This window comes from Lissotriton helveticus, chromosome 3_1, assembly GCF_964261635.1.
Source record: "Lissotriton helveticus chromosome 3_1, aLisHel1.1, whole genome shotgun sequence".
NCBI lineage: Eukaryota > Metazoa > Chordata > Amphibia > Caudata > Salamandridae > Lissotriton > Lissotriton helveticus.
This window is the reverse complement of record NC_136061.1, coordinates 1,706,586,809-1,706,608,883: the sequence shown is the minus strand read 5'-3', so window position 1 is coordinate 1,706,608,883 and position 22,075 is coordinate 1,706,586,809. Positions and strand designations below refer to the sequence as shown.

The 22,075-nt window shown below is 40.5% G+C and overlaps 1 protein-coding gene across 8 annotated transcripts in view; it reads left to right on the top strand.

Moving 5' to 3' along the window:
• ZEB2 (zinc finger E-box binding homeobox 2) overlaps window positions 1-22,075 on the top strand; it is a 155,916-nt gene that overhangs the window by 64,787 nt on the left and 69,054 nt on the right. The gene's annotated exons all lie outside the window — the stretch shown is intronic.

Below are 22,075 nucleotides of genomic sequence, written 5' to 3'. Positions count from 1 at the left end.
CCACAAATGCATCGGTAGTTTGAAGAGGGAGGAAAGAGAGAAACCGAGCGAAAGAGAAATATGCAGAAAACGTAGAAGCAAAACTCCCAGTGAGTCCATGGGTGGTGTAACGGAGTGCGAGAGGTGCTTTAATTTATGTTGAATTGTTATTTTGCAATAATGTATTGTGGTGCCAGTACAGAAAACCATGTAAGCCATATTTTGCTCACACGCACCTTCTGATCTTTGACAGCGGAGTGTTAAATGTTTGATTACACACTTAGATCTCATCCCGCTCCAGTCATTAATTTATTAACCAATGGTCTCAGATAATGTAAGGCCATGAAAGACTTAAAAAATAATTCACGAACAGCAGAGGGAATAGCTGTCTTCCAGCTAAACTCAATAATCTGGCATTTTGATAGTTAACAGACTTTCCCCCCCTTAGGGAGAAACACTGTATTTTGCTATCTGACATGTTGTCATATATAAAGAAATCAATTGGTAATTAAATGATGCACCTTGTGAAGATGACAAAAGGCATTTGGTTGCAAAAAGAGAACTGGGTTGTGAGGGGTTCGTAATGAAGGCCTAATGACTATTCATAAGAGATTTTCAGTCCGTTGATCCACTTGACTGGAAAGTTCTGCCCTGGAGAGTCAGTGCTGTCAGTTTCTCTCACCTCACAGAGCCGCCGCGATCGACGGTGTGGAGTCTGAGCGAGAAATTATCCAGTTGTTGCTCCGGGCTTCTCTTAGGTCACATGCAGAAGGCACACATCTGGCTTCCTGTAGGTGCAACCCCGGGACATAAACTTTGACTAATTTCTTTAAAGTATAAATATGTATAGCTGACGCCGAATTAGCTACCTTTTATTCATATTTTCCAACATTCTGTAGCACGTCCCTCGTTGTAAGGTAGAGTTCTCTTTTGAATTTTTAATTGCTGCTTGTAATTATATATGTCATGTGGTTCACAATTAAGTGAAATTTCGCTTTCCGATTGAAAGCGTTTTTGTTGCGGATAAATAATGAACAGCGGCAATTTATTTTTTTATGCTACCATAGAAATATACATATGAAAAATGCCCTTCTGTGGCTTGCATTAAGAGTTTAAGTATTTGATTCTCACTGCATGGACACCTCGGAGCACGATAACTTTGATGGCAGCAATGGTCCGAGCTATCACCATGCCAGTCAATTATAACTAAGCCAAAACAAGCTCGTTTGCCACTGAAAACAAATCTCCATGTTTCACAGGCTATATCCTGCAAGATATACAGGCGCTTTTCACGAAACATCAATCACGAGGAAAGAGGAAACCTCTGAATGCAAACCCAATGAAAATAACTAACGTTTAGGAATGTAATGACTTTTTAATGGAAAAACTGTGTCCGCATGCACTTAAGTCACATGTCTGCTGTGCTGCATTCTCTTGACCAAATAACGTCATGGTGGATGAGATATTTTTCAAATGAGTTTACGTAAGATGTAAGCTTCAATTTCCAGGAGTAGCACACACTTGGTCATAAAATAAAAAAATGTAAGCAGCACATGAAAAATAAAAAAGTGGAGATAATTTCTTAAGCACTTAGGGCCTCACTTACACGCCCCTTGTGCCGCAGCTATATCGCTTTTGCAGTCAGTGCACCACACTAAGCCATATCTGGAAACTGCGCATTGGGTCCAATGCGTCCGTTTTAGAGCCCTGCATCACCTTAGTCATATGCCAGGTATAATGTATGCAGGGTGGCTGTTCCAACGCAATAAAAATGCCACGTAGAACTGGCACAGTGAAATTTACATATTTCACTGCGTCACTCTGCGACTTCACTGCGTCAAAATCCTTATGCCTGCTCAGACCAGCTGCAAGGAATGATGCAGGGCTTTTACAATGGGACTTGCCTATGTGTTCTGGTGAATTGCTGGAGTTGCACCAGTTTTACGACCCACTCGAACAATGCGTCACTTTTGCACCAACAAAAGAGTCAGAATTTCTGAAGCATTTGTTAATCCTTGTGCCATGGACACCTGTATTGTGAATACAGCACATTCATGGTGTCACAAGGACATTTGGCGCAGGCGCAAGGAAACTGATGCATCGATGCCGATGTGTAAGTTTCTTATAAATGAGGCCCTTTTCCTGATGGACGCTCATGACGAGCTCAGCTCGTCATGAGCCACGGTGCTCGTGTGCTCATGACGAGCTGAGCTCGTCATAACGGTCCGAACGCTCGCACGCAGGGCTAATTCCCCTGCTGTGCTGAACGTTCTGAAGGAACGGGTGTGGCCGTGACGAGATCAGCTCGTCATGAGCACACAGCCACCATGGCTCATGACGAGCTGAGCTCGTCACGAGCACCGGGGCGCTGTGCGCGCCCCCACCCCCGGGGGAATTAGCCCAGCGGCCAACGGGTTAATATCAGGAAAGTTTGCAGCCAGTCAGGAACACTGCTTCCTGCTCAATGAGAAAGGGCCTCGTTGTGACAACAACGAGGTAACAGAAATAAAGTTCTGAGCAATATATCAAACATTACACCTCCTGACATATTTGTGACAACGGTCTGGTATGTTTTCTGTGCACAAGAGCATTATTTTTAGATGGCTTGGGAAGCTATGTTCCTGTGCTTTTCAGTCAGGGTAAAGCAGACAGTGGCAATTGAGTTATGTACATATTTGCTTTGCAGCCCTGGCTTTCCACCTTATCTTATCCAACAGCTCACCTTTATCATAGGTAAACACCTTTATCACGTCGTTAAGGTTAAGTCATGGGCACTTAAGAACAGTGTTGGTGGAAGCAGAGGAAACAGTTACATTCTTCCAAGCCGACAGGCTCCATGAAAATGTGGCACACGTCGCAGGTTTCATTGTGTCAATAATGGAACAGCGAGGTAAATCAATACATTAAGCAAATCTGATAAGGTTCACTGGTGTTTTGACTTGTGTCTTATGGATACTGAATGTTGTTTGTTTGTGTTCTGGAGTCAAGAAAGTAGAATACCCAATGAGAAAATTGCGAAAACAAATGTGCCTTTTAATGTATATTGATTATTTGCTTAGTTCACATAGCGAATACAGATTACTTATTTCACCCTTTTTTAGGTGGCTTAACAAGTACATGTGATGTTGAAAATATTGTAAAAGGCATACAGGATTCCTGCAGGAACATGGTTTTGCCTCGGTAAATGCAGGCTTCAGTGTAAATGGAAAGTGGTAATGCAGAAAATACATGCTTCTTTTTAAGTGTGTGTGTGTGTGAGAGGGAGAGAGAAAGAGAGAGAGAGAGAGAGAGAGAGGTGTTCAAACTAGTTGAAATTATCCCACAACCAAAAGAGTCTGACTCTAACCATTCATGTTTGATCCATAAATTAGGTTCATACCTGCTGCATTTGTCGAAGATTTTGAGAATTCCCTATAAATCAGGAAGAACTTTTCTGAATTCAACCAGAATTTTTGTCTGCATTAACTTAATGCATGAGATAATTCGAAGGAGGAATGTCTAAGGCCCATTGCAACAAGATATCAGTGAATTCTATCATAGACTAGAAATACTGCTGCCAGTGAGTGGGGTACTCATTTCTTTTATTAGCAGCTCAGCTGAGTTCCTGGGTGGCCTGAGCAGGGTGCTACTTCCAAGTAAGAGATCTGTCCTGACCCAGTCACTCAATACACACTAGAGGATCTCTCCTGACTGACTATGGAAATCAAATTTATGCTCCTAGCAGCAAACTGTGCAAAGTAGGTTTTGCTGTGGTGTGTGTTTGTACATATATGGAAGAACACAGATCTTAACCTGAGGGCCCACAATGAGGCACCAAGGACATATATGAGCATGGTGGAAGAAACCATACATATTGCAGCTAATTTGCTTTCTAAATAATCATGAACACATTTGCCCGCAATCTTCTTTTCTGCAGAATGCTATCATATTTTTGCACATTTCCAAAGTTTGCACTTGTCAGTGTGACATTGCTGCGAGTTTCCTATCCTTAACATCGGTTGTGGCTGGCTGGGAACAAGAGTGAAAGGGCAGTTGGCTGGATGTGTCTCAGTTCAGGTCCTAGAAAAACCACATAACGGAAACAGCTCTGGTGTCTGCCCCGGACTGTATTAGGCAGCTAGAGGATGAAGGGCAGAGTGCACCTTTTATCCCGGTAGATCTATGCACGGCCTTGACACCATCCCTGCTGATTGAACGCCTACAGGAATGGGCATTAAAGACGGGGCTCTGAAACTACTGTCCTCTTCCATAAGAATAGACCCCAGAAATGTGTTCTCCCTGCCATGTGGGGTGCTGTAGGGATCATCTTTGAGCCATAAGCTTTTTAAACCCTAAGTCTTCCCACTTGCTAGGATCAATCGCTCCTGTGGGCTACAGGCGGTCTCGTCGGCTGACGACACTGAGATCATTGTGTCAATCCCTAAGGACACAGCAGTGACAGCAGCTAACTTCCACCGTTGTATGACAGCAGTAGCAATGTCAATGGAAGGAAACTACCTTAAGCCTAATGGGGAGATGACTGAGGTGTTGTTCTTTGGAACTCAAACCTCCATTTGGACCAATAACTGGTGGCCGGACACACTAGGCATGTTACCAACTCCAGCATAGAACGTAAAGAATCAAGGAGTGATCCTGGACAGGGAGCTCTCAGGCCAACCATTCAACCTCAACTTGTTTCTGTCTTATAAAAATGCTTTAGCAAATCTTTCTTTTTTTACCCCCCTCTTAGCATAGAAACAAGTTGCCCTGGTGTTGGTTATTTCAAGAATTGACTATTGCAATGCGCTTTATTTGGATACTAAAAACAGCACCCAAGCCAAGCTGCAATTATTGCAGAACGCGTAGGCGAGGCTTACCTTGGACATTCCTAAAATGCAGCCAATATCCAAGGGACTATTTGATCTGCATTGGATCCCTATGACAAAGTGCATTACGTTCAAAGCCCTCTGCATAGTACACAAGGCCCTTTATGAGGCCAGGCCAGATGGAATCAAGGTGATCTTTCCCTGGTACATACCTGGAAAAGATATTCGCTCAGTCCATCTTAATCTGGTTACAGTGCCCAGAGTCCTGTAGAAGAGGTGGGGAGGCAGAGCTTTCTCAGACGCGGCTGCAAGACTGTGGAACTCGCTTCCTAACAATCTGACTGGTATCAAACTGCATGCTCCCTTTAAAAAAGCTTTCAAGACTTGGTTGCTCACCTTTTATGGAGCTCTCTCAGCAATTTTGCAACTCTGTTACTCTGCTGTTCGACTCAATCTGGCTACTGAGACAATAGCGTCTTAACCCTCTCGGGCATTTGCTGCGCACTATATATTGAGTTCTACATTCGGTTCATTCAGCTCAAGCATTAGAATGGTGTCAAAGGGAATTTCAAACATAATCGAAATGAAATAGTGTAGCAGGGCTTGTAAGATGCATGGATTGCGGGTAAATGTGGATAGACAGGGTAAGAACCCCCTTCATGTAAACTTACAATAGAGTACACATTTATGGTTTCAACTTCTAGAATCCAGGGGTGCACATTTGAAATGTGACAACTTAAATAACGTGAGATAATCCTTCCGAAACATTTGGAAGTAGACTTTAGTTGTTTAAAGTTTTGTTGGAGAAGCAAAAAGTTTATCATGTCACTTTGGAGAAGGGGAACTAGAATGGCTGTTAGGCATCTCGCTATCCAGAGAGGTTCCAATGCACCTAAGGTTAACATTGGGCTTTGGCATCTTCCTTCCGAGTCAAAATTTCTAAATATAAATCTGCTTCCAATTATTTTGATAAATTAAATTTAATAAGTGACAGCAACATTTATTTAAACCGGTACTGGACCCCCTATTTAAATCTCTTTAACATAGATGACAAAAATGGGTACCAGTGTGGTGCCTGCTGTTAACTACTTTGGCTATTAGTCTCTTGAGACTGGTTTTTAATGCATACATGCCAACATTTTTTAGCAGGAAAGTTTAAAAAAAAAGCGGGGAGAGTGGATTTAAGCAGAAGCAATCTGCATCGATTGAGTCTACTGGTATGTATGGTGACAAACAATCAACATTTCTTTTTTGGAAGTTTAATAACATTCCAAACTCTGTGTTTGTTTTCCCTATGTAAAACAGCCAAAAATGAAATGTCTGGGCCTGTCACATGCTCTAATCTACCCCTCCAAGAACTAACAACACAGCGTTAACCCTTGATGTCAGGGGTAATTCTTGGAGGGGGATTTGGAGCATGCGTGACAGGCATAAACATTTTATTTTTTGCAGGATTCAAAACTCCAATTCAGGTTTCTGCATGCAGGAATCGGGGATGCGGAAGACTAGTCTTGAAATTGGCAGCCTCGTTCCTGAATCAGGGAGGTTGGCAGGTATGTTATTGTCAAAACTAGGGGGCTTATTTACATAGCTCTTGCGCCGCTGGTGCGTCACTTTTCATATGGAAAAAAGTGACGCACCGGCAGTGCGAAGGGCTTGTGAATAAATCCCTAAGGGCCTCATTTATGAAAAGTGTTGTATCATTGCAGTAAAACAGCGATGCAACACTTTTCAGTGTGCCCTCCTTTTGACACCATGGATGGGCCATATTTACTGTATGATGCTCTATGTTGCAAGGATTTACAGATACGTCAGTTATCCTGACTTATCTGTAGAGCAAAATTGGTGCATTATAAGAATGTGTCTGAAAATAGGCGCAACTCCAGCAATGTGTCATTTCAAATGGGGCAAGCCCCATGTGAAAGGCACTGTATTACCCTTTATGCCTGCTTTAACCCCTTCCATGCTCATGACGGAACGGTTCCGTCATGAGCGTCGGTTGAGCTGTGCTCATGACGGAACCGTTCCGTCATGGTTCCATAAGCCCAATGGCACGTTCAGCACAGCGCAGGAATCTGCGCCGCGCTGAAGCGGTTAAGCAGGCGTAAGGATTTGACACACTGATGCCGTAGAAGTGAAGTAGTGAAATCTCATAGATTTCACTGCAACACTTCTACAAACATTTTCTGCGCCAGAGCGCCCACCCTGCATACATTATACCTGTCGCAGGTATAAGGTAACACAGGGGTTTACAAAGTGACGCATCTGCCTAGATGCATCACTTTATAAATATAGTGCAGCGTGACGCATTAGTTACGCTGTTGCGGCATCACAAAAAGTGGCGCAACGGCAGCGTAAGGCCCTCATAAATAGGGCCGTAAGTGTTAAGAATGTCCAAGCAGGCAAGGCTATGGACTCTGCCTTGGAAAATGAAAAGACAGTAAATTGCATTTGTTTCCTGTGAAAGACACAACATTAACGTTTACATCTTGAATACTCTTTCCTCTCTTACCGAAATCTCTTTCTGTTCGTACATGAAATTGTTATATGTCATCTTTATAAGACATATCTGTTTTGAAAACAGCGGCTATTATGCAGTACTTCCATAAACCTATTTTAGCTCTGGCAGGTCCTGTTGGAATTAATGGGGCTTGACAGTTCTTCAGTTAAACATTATGCATTAAGGTCACTTTCCTTTAAATTATCTATTGTATGCCAGCTGTTCACAAGCGCAACAGTCTTACTGTCTTTTCAGTGCCAGGAAACTGTTAGCTTTCCCAGCACATCAAGCGGCTCTTCCCCGCTATGAAGAGATAGATGTCGGAGTAAGTAACATTTTCAACTGGTCTTAGATTTAAAATCATTTCTTCGTCCTGGAAAATTCATGAATTGTTCGAGGTGCTTGCTCCACTTGAGGTATATCATACTTGTTATGTACTGGCCCGCTCTGTGCTATTTTTACCTTACTGAGTGGTGCAGCTTTGAGTGGCAGTGAGTGGTACTTCCGCGCCCTAAGCACTGTCAGAGGAAACGTCAGTTGATAAAACTCCTTGTCGTTTTGTTTTGGGGTGGAGGGTGTGTGGCGGTCATGGTGAAGGGCCTTGGCACTCTTGTGAAAAGAAAACTCAGTGAAAGCTTTCAGAATACTCTTAAGTCAAGATTTTTTTTTTTTTAAAGTACGTCTTCATGAGTACAAAAGTGAGCAGATGGTTTTACGAGACAATATCTCTTCCATTTTAAACTGTGACAGTAAAACACACCTTGAATCCACTTTAAAAAATAGTACCTATGTTATTCATAATGGACAGAAATTCTAACTTCTGTGGCCCTTGGTTCATTAACCCCTTCCATGCTGGTGACGAAACCCAGCCGTCACGCTCCACGGTGCTCGTGTGCGGATGACGGCTGGGGTTCGTCAATGCCCCGCCCTGTTCGTTCCGCGGCCACACACGGGGGGAATCGCGGCCGCACGGAAGGGGTTAATAAATGCCCTAAGCAAGTTTATTACGCGTTAGGCCCCAGAGGTCTTTCTTCACATGTGCAGATTAAGCAGGTAGCTGCTTTTCGAAAAATGAATCAACATATTGTACAACTAGACAACACAGACTGCTTTCTATACATATAAAGACAATAATGTATTCTTACTTTGCCGTAACCCTTAAACTATAAGCCAAAAGGAAACTGCGTGAGTTGTTTATTAAGAGCATTGCTGCTTTAGATTAACGCCTCACATTCACTGTCCACACAGGATATAGCACAGCAAGAAAAAAAATCTTGAAGCAGAAAAAAATTATTTTAGCACATTTTTGTGCATTTTTGACATGGTTACTGTTTTGTGAACGAGGCACCTTATTAATTGATGGTGTTATTGTCCAATGTAGAGAACAGGTATGCTAATAGAATATATGCTTACATGGTTATTTTTAGCGATGGATATAAACTGGGGGGGTCTACCAAATGACAAGTGCTAAAATTGGTGAAAAGGGTATGCTACAATGTATGCCTTCTTGTCGGCTTCTATTTTACCTGGTGAGTGTCCAGCACCATGTGACATGGGACATATCTTCTTTTTATGATATGGGGAGGGGGTGGGGGGCGGCTTGATTGGCCATTACATTTCCAATATAGGACCTTAAGTCAGATGCCATTAGGGTTTTTATTGAGCACCAAATAATGTTGCATATATGTTTTTGTATGTCACTTGTAAATTAATACAGCAAACTATTGTGTTTGGTACTTTTTTCCAATACCAAAGGTGTGCTTGCGCATGCATGATCTCTTCCGTTTAGGTAGAGTGGGAAGAAGAGTGTCCCATTAAAGGATTCTGATAATGTATTTGCACTGCCACTTCTTAATATCTGTCTTGAAGGCTATTCCTGTGTATTCCTTTGAGACATGGTTGCTCTGTGTGACCCTACCCTACTTAAGAATCCCACACCTGTTGTTTCAGGATGAACTGGGTGGATTTGTTCTCTCCATGTCCTGCCATCTGCAATATAGTGTTTATTGTATTGGTAATCAAGTGGTTTCTGCATAACTTCTGCAAAATAAGTAAAAGGAACCATTTGTTACATTCAGTCATATCTCCCATGAACAGCATGACACTTGCAGTCAATTGACTTGCATGCTGTGTGTTGTAATGTTTGTCATTTATCACAATCTTGTAGCATAATGAGTGGACTAGTTGCCAAAATATATTGCAGAACATAATAATATTGTGATCTGTTTGTGTTCATTATATGAACTTGTTGTTGTTCATCAAATAATGTTATCTGAATTAGGACATACTTTGTTTTCTCATGATCTGCATGTGCATACGTGTCTATTCGTTTGTGACCAAGTTAACATGTGCAGACATTTCTCTGTGGCTCATTTGCTTTGAAAATTCAACAGCATGTTTTCTGTTGCCATCATTCGGAGAATAGCTCTAAAGTTCAGTGCCACTACTGATTTGGGTGAATACACTTTGTAAGTGTTTTGTTTTATTATCAGATTTTTGTAGACGGTTTCAAGCCATTGTTTAACCACCTTCAGAGTAGTACTAGCTTATGGTGAGCCATCATGAGAAAAACAACTAGACATTAAGGCAGTGCCCCTGGTTGTATGAAAAATGAAGGGCCTGATTTAGAGTTTGGCAGATGGGTTACTCCGTACACTATTACTTCTGCCTTATTCCAAGTGCTACAGGATAGATACCTGCCAGTTCACACTGTGCCACCTTGTGGCATACGATATTGGCTCCCGTCACATGGTCTCCCATGGAGGAGCTGATATCATACGGAGGCAGGGAAAACGAGCTGAAAACCACTGTAAATAGTGATTTTCCAGCTCCTTTTCCGAAGCTTTGGACTGCCAACGTCCATTAAGGGGTGTGAAAACACCTGAGAACATTGGCACCAGCCTCAGCTAGCTTTTTTGGGGTGGGGTTGGAGGGGGCTTGGGGTGGGATGGGGTTCAAAAGTGCCTCGTAGGTACTTCGTGGCATGAGGCCCCGCCCCTTCAAGGCCCCGCCTCCTCCTTACACTGTGAGTTTGTTCTTAAAGTTGGTAGGTATGGGATATAACACACATGAAATAAGACAGACTATATATCTGTCACGTTTTTCACAGAGTAACCATCTGCCAACCTCTAAATAAGGCCCTAAGTCTTTGTCCACTTTTAATTTAAGAGGAACTGCTTTTTATTGATTCAGCTGCCTTAGCTGCCCTGTTTAAACGCACCCTCTCCATCCTGCCATGCGTATATAGCTCTCTAATAATTATTGGGAGCGAAGGTGTGTCTCTTTTCCGTTTTTACCTGCTGTTCGGGTACACTTGCCTGTACCTTAGAAAGAAGATTGTTTCCGTTTTAATGCTTACAATTGTTTGCATTGTCATGTGTATAAAATGAAAGATAATCATATACCCTTTTAACGCCTGTTTGTGTTTTTTAATGTGCCTTTTTTGTTCATTGGTACTAAAGCTGGCCTTTAGTTCCAACTCTATTAAAATGGATATTCAATCATTAGGCGGTCCACGCGGACTAGCAGACATAGGGACCTGGCCATGTCCAGTTTTTGACAGTGTTATAGGCACCATGTGAAGTGCAGCACATTAATGCTGTGCTACTCTGGTGTGTTCATTGGGGCATTTCTTGAAGATCTTTACAGACTCTACAAAACAAGGTCCAAGGTCACAGGGTTCGGTAGGGGGGATCTTGACAAGTAACTGGGTTAGATCTGTCAGTGTGGTGACAGAAAATGAACTTTTTCAGCACTTTTCAGTCAAATAATTTTTGCCATTTTTCAGGCCTTTCCCACAACAGGAGAGGTGCCAAGTTTTACAAACAATTGATGGACTAGCTCTAACCAAACCTGATACATCTGAAATTATCTACATTTTCCCATCATTATCAGAAATACTGGAGACGTTGACACATTGGGTACTTTTTCGTGTTTTAGCTTCAGTGTCTTTTGTTAGGAGTCTGGAAGCAGTGACACACAACGCTTCTGTTTTCTTGCAGTAGGCCTGCAAACCCCAGTCAACAGAACACAGTTCTCAATTGTTCCTGTACTGAGTGGGTGGATTGAAGCTGGGACTGTAGCCTTGTCCAGTTGTAGATATAATAAAGATGGCAATGATGCAATGAAACTGCCATCCGGACAACTCCGTGGGATGAACAGTGCAGCTCTCTCTCGCCGTCTCCCTACTGTATGGTCTGCAGTTGCTAGTTTTGCGCCAGGGAGTGGTGATGCGCACTATCACTACATCTGTTAAACCTAAAAATAGGGCCAAAATATTACGTGGGTAAGTCCATCCTTCTATTTATTTGTGTTACTTTGGAATAGTTCTGAGCTTGCATACTCCAGGTACACTCTGAGTGCTTGCCTCACTCATTATAACTTTTAATTAAGTTATATGCAGGTCGCATTGGTATTTCAGTACAAAGCTATATGCATTCCCCGCTGCAATTTTGCAAGGATCTTTAGGAGAAAAAAGAAAAGTGTGACATTGGGCATGAATTTAGTAAACTTCTTCTTAAATAACTATTTCGGTACCTGTGTTTGTAGGTGCATTGTAAACACAAAGTTGAGTAACTAGTTATGTCTCTGGGGTTGAAAAACAGACAGGTTCATTACATTTGTGAAAAAAATAAGTGCTCTCCTCACTTGCACCATACATTGCCACTGCCAGCACTGCGAATTATAGTAACAGCACAACTACTAACCATCACACTCCTACAAGTGTGACAATTAGGACAAGTTCAGGCTCCCAAAGCTATAAGAATGGCTTTGGCTGCAGTTAATTGTCGTCTTTAATGCATATTGAATTAATAATTAGCTGTTGTGGTCATCTCTAAATTAGCCAGACAGCACCACCTTGTGGAGGACTGTCACAAGTGCTGGTGTTGACAAATAATTCCCAGTGCTGAGCACCAGAAACCACTTGCTCAAATTAAGCACTAGTACTTTAAAAGACAGAGCATACGTGCTCCAGTTATTTAAAGTTTTTAAATTTTTTTGTAAAATAGCTGTAAGTCATGTATCAATTCAATGGTTGGTGGGACACAGCTATTATTTTGCCAAATTCAGATACAATATATAGTAGTACATTTTTTATATTATTCTCGTTCTTGTTTGTGCGTTCTTAAAAAGCATGTCATGGCTTGATCATAAATTACAGTTTTGATACAGAAAGGTTCATAGAGGTATTCTTTACAAATATGTATATGTTATACTAGCTTCTAGGATTTGTAGATTTAACCATTGGTTGGACCAATAAGCATATTTATTAGTATGCATCATAAAATGGTTACTTTGCTTCTACTGACAGCAACATGTTAAGCTGTGAGCACAGATTCTGCATTACCTTAACATAGATTGCTTCATACTCTTTTACTTCGAAGGCACGTCACTGACTTCCGATATTAATAGAACAGTTGAATTTCAACTGTGGAATTATTGAGACTATGTTACCAGGTGGCGACTGGATTAGAGAGGCCCTGAAGTAAGCACTGTGTGTGCAAAAGAACTATAGTAAAATGAGACTTCTTTAGAAAATATTTTTAATGCAGAAGATAATAGTAATGGATGATCTGTGATAACAATCAAATTATATATCCAGTCCATTCTAGTCACACCTTTGATAATAATTATGGCCAATTATATAAATTGTAATTCGGTTGTAGAGACCAATAAACCAAGATAGACGCACGCATTTTATCATCTAGAGAGATTATTCGTTTATTCAATCTCCTTTTATCACAGACTATAGTTTGCTTGTTTAATTTTATCTACTTCTAGGGGCATTAAAAAATGGAGTATATACCAACATTACAGAGACACTGGTTTCAAACTCTGTCCCATCACTACCAGCCTTTGGTAGCTCAATGGGTACTAGGCAGGGAGGTCAACCCCATTCATAAAGATACCTTTGTTTACTCTTTAATGCTGTCTGCTGCCATTGGCACAGTGAGACTGCACTGCTTAGTATGTGGCACAAGCATTCCTTTATATGTGGTACTATTACAGAGAATTCCATTGTGTCGCGTACCAACTGCATACGCTTGGATACTATACTGATATCAGGCAAACATCGGAAGAGCCTGTTGTATGTGAAAATGCATAAACAACATGCATTACAGCCTTTTACAAGGTGCTGTTTTTTTTAAATTAGCTAATATGGCAAGTTTGAATGTTTTATTTGTTTGCCTTGATAACATTTGTTTTATGAATGCGAGATTGAAAAAAGTAAAAAACCGGAGAAGGAAACTGATGAGAGGGGCTGACAAACAGACCTATTGCTGAGAATATAGGCAGAGCCTGCTTTTGATCTGCCCCGCTTAACCATTGCCTTTCTTTGACCAGCCACTTTCACCCGCTTGAGACTTTATCAAACGATTCATGGTTTAGTCCAGCGGAGTATTAATACTGGCCATTTGGGTGCATACTTCCTCCTCCACTTGAGTGCATTGAACTACATGGGGGATTACTTTATAACTACTGCCCTCTCTGATACTGCGGGCTAACTCCTGGATGCCTCGCTGTAATATGCTAACTTTGCCTGGTTAGCAGATTAAACCCACCTCTGTTGTCTTTGTACTGGCTGATTCATGTTTTACCCTCACAACAGGTGATAGATAGCTAGAAACCCCCTCTTTTTATATATATATAAATACCATATTACAACTGCAGTGACCTAAAAGCACATTTTCTGTTAAACTGAACAATTTATCTGGGATTTCCCTGCGCAGTTCCACCACCTTTGTTCATTTTTTTATACTCTTGCACCCGATAATGTTTCACTCCATATGATATAGAACTGGAAGTGCAGGTGACATTCTTTTGTGGGTCTTAGTAGTTGCATAAAAAGTGTCGGGGGCCAGGGTACGTTTTTAACTTTGCAGAACTATTGGGCCATGGAGCACAATTCCAGGTAGGGAAATGAGTGGTGGTTGCCAAGCCCAGGATAGGACGGGGTGAGGGCCACTGTGACCTCATGGCCAGTGGTGGATGGTCCACAGAACCAGCTGAGGTGCTCTAAACCCAGCACTTCCCCTTACTTTAAATAATTCCAGGGGAACCTCAAGATTAGTAGGGGAGGACTCCCACTGATTTACGGCAGTGCTTCTACTCCACCAACTGTAAAGGACCATCTCTTATTCTTTTACCCCGTGCTTGTTGCCTCATCTTTATTTCTAAGCCTGTCACTTTTGGGCCCTCTTATTTAAGTTGGCCAGTTTTTACAAACAATTAGAGGATCTTTTTCATTAAAGTTCGCATCTCTTTTTTTTTTTTTTACAAACGTTATTGCATTTTTCGAAGACACACATAGTGCCATCATTTAATGTATAACTTCAGACCACTATGTGGTACACATTAGTGCAGGCGTAATTCCACTCCACTGGCGAAGCCTACAGGTAATGCTGCAATGCATTCGGTATTTCAACTTTGAAAATGTAACCCATATAGTTCACATATCTTATGGACATCATTCAGAAAATGCAATTCATACTTACCGTGGAAGCCTGCCATTTAGGTAACATGCATAGAGTTTTGTGCAGATTCCTGAATCCTTTGTGGATAGTAAACATACTAGGCACGTATTTCTATTTTTATTGCATTTTCTTTTAAACAGGTTTGTTAATGTATGCAGAAGAGACAGGAAGATTAAATGTTTATTACCCCCAAGCTATCACTGTTAACAATGATAGTCTGATACTCTCAAATGCAGATAAACATCGACGTAGTCTGGAAAATGTTAAATTTCATGTTTACCGTATTTACTGTTGGAGGTGGCTTTGTTTCCTTGCAAGTCTTCCTTTGAATGCTAGGAACAGCTCCAGGGAAGTGACTATCTCTCGGCTTTAATATGACAACAAATGACAGGATTTCCTTTCCAAATGAAATGTACCAAAGGTTGATACTTTTCTCTCTTCTTCTTGTTGTCTCAGGATTCTGAAGCCTTCTTCCTTTGTCTCAGAAAGGGAAACTGCTGAAAGCATTTCCACCTGGATGTTTAAATTATTTAAGTCTCAGGAACCAGACCTTTTCCCTCATGAGCAGTTGCGGGTTTTAAAGGCTAAAATTGCTTCATCATGCCAAAGTGAAAGTATGCATAAATTATTTAGTTAAACCTGAGAAATATACAGTCTTTTCATGGTGATCTGTTCACTGCTGTCTGCTTACATTTCAAAAGAGTGGGCAGTTTCTTCTTGCTTGAAAAATGTTTTTAATGTGTATCTGAGTGATTTGCGACTGTAATTGCATGACAGAGTGTTTAAAGGGGTAATTCCAGCTACTTAACTATGTACAAAATACAGTGCAAACACTGTGATAGATGACAATGGAACTAATATGTCATGTTCCCTGGTGAATTGTCATGGATTGAAACACCGCCTGATCAAAGAACAACAGACAGAAAGCTAGAGGAATGATGACTGTATACCTAGCTGATGTACGCCATCATGGTTCCAGGCTTTGATAAATACAGCTTTTTTTTCTGTTTATGCAAGGCAACTTTAATAAGACGTACATGGTTTTTCTTTTATTTATAACAAATCAAGCATAATCCATCCATCTGTGGGCAAAAGTTGTGCTCAGAAATGTTCACGTTTCAGGAACTGTAAACATATATGTGTGGCAGTTTTCGTGAAGGAGGTTTTTTTCTGATTTTGAGAGACATTTAATTTGTTCTCTTTTGTGTCAATGCTATAAACATCCTCATGCCATAATATAACAAAATTAACTCAAGAAAATGCATTGTGGCTAGACTCCCAGATTCAGTACCGCCATCTGAATGATAAATCTTAATAACAGGGGTGATCTATCATTTTTATTAAACGTATAACTTGACTGCTGCAGAAATAGTTTTCCTATATAATGGTGTACATTTAATTTACTCCGGGGAACATTTCTAAAGACAATAAATTATGTAGGGAAAGCTTGTCTCTCTGTAAAGTTCATCACTTTTTGGCACTTTTATTGAGGTTTGCAAAACTGTTCTCCCTTCCCTATAGTATCACCTGATTCAAAGAAAGGGCATTATTCTGCGGTTATATCATTTTATCACTTTGGAGTAACAAATAATCTTCTTATAAATCTATCCTGCATGACAATGGGGTGGTGGAGCAATACATTTAAAATATGCTGCAAATTGAGGCCTCGGCAGCAGGGCATGTTGATAAAGTTTTCTTGGGTTCTTGGAAACAGAACAAATCAAAAGATGTTCCTTGTTGTGTGATATTCTGTTTTGATAGACCCGGCTGCTTGTTGTTAGCAATCCAAGTGCAGAGGTTAGTCAGAGCAGAATGTAATTTCTAGCAATCTGACAGACCTGCGGATTGAAGCGGCAGGTTTTCCCTTCCGATTTCAGGGAATTGCTTCTTACTGTGACGAATGATTAGTTGTTATCTCTGACTGAATTTGATTTCTACAAGCAGCTGAGTCAGGTAAGTTTGCAGCATTCCAGGGTTTTCTAGAGGAAATGAAATTGGCTCCGTGATCACATGTGGGCCGAATGAAATCTTCCCCTTTTCAGGATATAGTTGCTCTTTTGTTTAATTGAACACATTCTCACCTGAGGTGTTTTATCTTATTGCATCGCTGTTTGGAAACAGCTGAATTTCGTTCTTAGGTGTGCTTACACTGTGAATGGTATATTGATCCCTTCAGGCCTTTCTTGGCATCTTCTTTCTATAGGGAAACCATATATAGCACCTGTTGTCCATAACGACACCGATTTAGAGCCTAAAAAGGACTTTGATGTATCTGAGTTGTAATGCTACGCAGCATGTTCCCAATCCAGGAAAGGTCTATCTATTCCTGGGGGCCTCCAACGTTTTCTGTACCGAGAGCTACTTATTTTCAATGGAATGCATTTAGTGCTACTAATATTATTAGTGTTGCATAATTTAATTTTTTTATATGTATAATAATTCAACCAAGCAAAAGCTTTCTAATTTAATAAGCTGGGCTGCACACAGGTGAGCTTCTGAGAGGTAGCTGGAGAGCTACTTTAGCTCACATGTTACTGGTTAGAGACCCTTTCAGTTCCTACCTTTTTTATTTTTCATTTGTGGGTCTCTGTATTTGTAATTGCACAGTCGTAAATTAGGAAGTCACAGACAGGTCTCAAGGAAAACAATATTACTAAAGAGAAGACAACGCACTTTTATAAAAAATTTGAAAGAAAGGGCTGACAAACGAGGATACAAATAAGAACAAATTGACCTAATGCAATCTTCTTCATGAGAACAAATACAGGTTTCTTTATTTTTGTTGACTAAAGTCAAGTACTCACACAAAAAAAGATATGGTATAACCCATAAGCACAAGGAAGACATAACCATTGGAATGTATAACGTGTGCATTCCCTGGGGACCTCCAGTTCCAGTAAACGGTAAACCCCATCATGGTCATGGCCAAGGCTTTGACTGTGGTGTTCATGTGGACTGTTCAATCTTTTTATTTGTTTTCCACCTTCCCTGTCCGCCTAAAGATGTGTCCTTAGATGAAAAACGTATATTCTTTGGTATACATTGGCAAAAGCAAAATATAGTTTTAGGGCTGATGATTAATTTCGTCAAATTATTCTTGGGAGTATGTTTGTTTAAAACCTAGTTTGAGCTTATGATTGCCACCACTTCCCAATCCCTTCCCTTAACTGAGAACGGGAGAGAGAAAATCAATAGCAACTGCAAAAGTTTCATACCAGTGACCCCTTGTCATTTAGCATGCCTAGTTACCAACTCCTGCACTCCATCGCAGCTCGGCTTTCACTGTAGGTTTCTTAAACTGTTGTCTCAGATTGATAAAAACGAAGCCTAATAAATGTAGCATTGTTATTCTGGTCAATCTAAAAGCAACACAGTTGGGTGATCCTATTAACTTCAAGGAGTTAAGCACTGAAAAAAATGTTCATTATGGTTTGGAGAAGTGGCAATGTTAAACAAGCATGGCTAAGCCAAAAGGTGTTGTCTTTGAAACCTGTTTGCTTTGCTAATCATTTTAGCCATGTGGCACTGCATATCCTTGATGGTATGCCGAAGATTTTTTTTTTTTTAAAAAGGCTTTTTATGCACTTGACTGTTGATTTGTAGGCAGGTGCACCGTGCATACAAAATGGCTCTCTGCTTTTTTTCTTTTAGTTATTGATCCAAGAAGGTACAGTTCCAAGCTGGATGGTCCAAGAAAAAGATAAAAAGGTGTGAAACCGTTTCTTTTTTTGAAGTGGCTGCGGGGAAAGGCCATGGAAGAAAGCAACATGGGGGTTGGAAGCAACACAGATAAAATAGGTGATGTAGAAGCAACACAGGCAGAGGGGCAGAAGCAACACTGGGTTGCAGGTGGGTAATGAACTGGGAAAAAGACAGCAACGTGGAGCTAGTGGGAAGAAGACAGTTGTGGGGAATGGATGAGAAGCAAGAGAGAGGTACACAGAGCGAGGCAAAGGGGCGAGAAGCACAAGATAGACCGTAGGAAAACACATGAACTCTAGTAGGTTGCTGTACTTAAACAAAAAGAAAAAATAATGCCTGAAAAAGCAACCAGTGGAAGGACGCAGTAATACATCCATGTTCCAGGGGTAGGATAAACACAAGATGAGGAAGGAAAGCCAACACAGCTGATGAATAAAAGAAAGCAAACGAGTGGCAAGTTAACCAATGGTAAGCTATGGGCGGACTGTTAGCTCACTGTAAGCTAACAATATGCCTCACAACACACAGCACATGCGCTGTCTAGTATGCGAGACTTTAAAATGTACAAAGGCCCTTTATTAATTTCAAAGTTAGAACCACTACAACATCAAAAGGAGCACAGGTAGAAACTGTTTCAGTCTTTAAATTGTTTTTAAAAATAAGAGATCACTTTCCATCCCAGCCATCTGGCAATGCCGTTCCCTTAGTTGGCATGTAGGAACCATAACTGTGTAACGTGTTCTTTTGATTTCAGGTCAGTTTTTGTCACATTACATGTGCTAAGTTCTTATAATAATGGAGTGCTTATTTTCACATACCATAGAAAGCAATTTGGCAGAAACTGCTATTACCGACATAGGTGCATTTCAACTGATATTGCCTTTGAAGTCCTATATTTAAAATTGCTTTCAAAGAAAACGTCTAATGAAAAAAATAAAATTCTCTCCCGAACATTAAAACTTTTCATAACAATGTGTCCACATTTTCTGCAGTCCCTGCAGAAGAACACATTTACCATTCGAGCTAGTGATGAATCACATCACACATCACCAGTTAGAGATGCCAAGTCTTTTCCAGGCTCCTGCAGGGAGATTTTGAATCGCTGGTTTGATCCATATGCTGCGTATTACCATCAAATTCTAAAAACAACAAGGCAATTAATTGCTGAGGAGCCTGATTTTTATGTTTTCTCTTTCAAGTTTAAGAAGTTGCATTTGAGATGCATTGAAGGTTGACTATGTCTTACTCATTTACAAGGGTCATGGAGCCCCAAACATTTATTTTGTTATTTTGAAGCTATAGTTATGAAACTCCAAGCATGCAACAGAACACCACCAAAGTGATAACATATTGCTTTATGTATTTAACAATTTGCACTAACTAGCAACAGAATATGAGGTTATATTGCAATTAATTGTGTTCGCTCCGTCATATAACAAAATACATTTCAATTAATAATGCACATCTGCTGTGGTCACTGGAACACCAGTATTTATTGTGATCTTAAGTTTCCACCCCAGGTCTGTTGAACATTCCTAAACTACAGCATTAACAGATTAAGTAGTAGATGATTTTGTCTGCAAAGATTGCATCATTATTATGAAGTAGATGATGGTGATTACAATGATTGTTTTTAAACAGATAGCAATCCTATCATTCATTGATTAGACCTGACATCACTTTTGGGAAATGTATGTGGTTTGGAATGTCCGTCTCCAGTGAAGCATTTGATCACAATTACATGCCGAAGATTGTTAAACCCAAGTCTTTTCAATTTGCTAATACCAAATCCACAGTAGGCCTGGGCAGAGTTTGCAGAGAGTGATCCAAAATGTCAGCCAGTCTACACAGAGTTCCGCAAGCGGCAAAGTGCATTAGGTCATATCGTTCGCACTGATTTTTAGTGCCGGGTGTTTGTCCCACACTGGAAAACCAGCATGAACTGCACCATATGCAGTGCAAGAGGGTGCTGCTTCTTCCTGCCACTCGAGTAGATTTTCTACTCGAGTGGCAGCTTCCTCAACGCTAACAGATGGTTTCTCAATGCGGGTGGTCGCGACAATCAGCTCGTGTTGAGAAGTCGTACTGGGAGGTGGTTTAGCATTTGATTTTCTTCACTCGCGATTGCCATTTTAACATTGTCGAGCGCAAGCAAGGAAAGACCTATACTCCGCCTCATAGAGTGGACTTACTCAGAAATCCAAATGCTCCGCGGATCGCAGAGTGCTGAAAACTCCACAAACATAGCAAATATACACAGCTATCATGTAGGTCCCCACCATGTCATTGTACAGGCTCAAAGAAATAAGAGATGCATTTTCAGCTGGTGATTTGTTAGCTTATATGTTTTGTGTTAGGAAATATATTAGTTTGAACGCAACTAAATGTTATATTTAAAACAATGGTTTCAATCACATTTTATCTCTGGTAAACAATACACCAAATTGGGTTTATTGAATTAAATCCTCTGGACTCATATTAGATTAATAGCAGTCCCTGCTCTTTTTCCTTACAGGAAAACATGACCTACTACCTATATTTACAATGTAATTCACATAACTATACAAAAAGAGCAAAGCAACTCTAAACCCTAGATTTCTTGACCAGCGTGGTATTGAACCTGATGCTGATTAGGCTCACTACAGGTCCATATAAGGCAATTGGTTTACTTATCATGATTTATTTTATGTTACCGACTTTTTTTATGCAAATTCCAAGAGGAACGACACAGAGCAGGGGGAGGAAAGGAATAATACTACCACTCTCAAGTGGGAGCTAAGTGTCTTCATTTAGCGGTTGTTACAGAATGTTTAACAAATCCATATGAGGCAGCTACAATAGTAGTTAATTTCTTACCAAAGAATGAACTCCATCTATAAGCTCTAATTAACTCCATTGGGTTGGTAAATTAAATGGTCCCAAACATAATAAACACAAATTCCTTGTTGTGGTGTTCATTCACTGTTAAAGCATTTGTTTGATGCATCAATCCTAATAAAAGTGATCATAGATCTCAGAAAATATTTAAAGGCCATAGGTCTAGATGTTGTAAACTGGATAATACAATGTTGAAAATGAATATGGTAGTCCCACCATGATTGACTCAAGTACCTCCTTTTGTAATGGGCTCTTCAGCAGCTACTACTTCAATTAACTTAATGGAATAGAATGTATCCATACATTTTTTTTTGAGGGGTGGGGGGTTGCTTCTGTAGTTTACCTCATGGCGAGGTTACACACTTTTTGATGTAAGGGTATTGTTGAAGTTACACAAAACTGTGAGCACCTTCGTTATACGCAGTTTTACAAGAATTAAGTACGATCTGGTCCTGTTCCAATAAAGCATTGATCCAAATGGAATACAGTTCATTTGCTACTTGCATACTTTGCATACTTCAAGAATCTGATCCTCACAATCTAAATTTCACAGGCCACATTTTTTTTTATCTGACTGCCCTTATTTTATATCTCATACTGTGTGACCGGAAAAACAAATAAATCACCACTGTATAAACAAAATGAAAATCTGCACATAAACCCTCAGTAACCATAGCTTTTGCAGTCTTGGTAGATCATTTAGAGGAATACAAAGTTGGCATGTTGAGATATGAGTT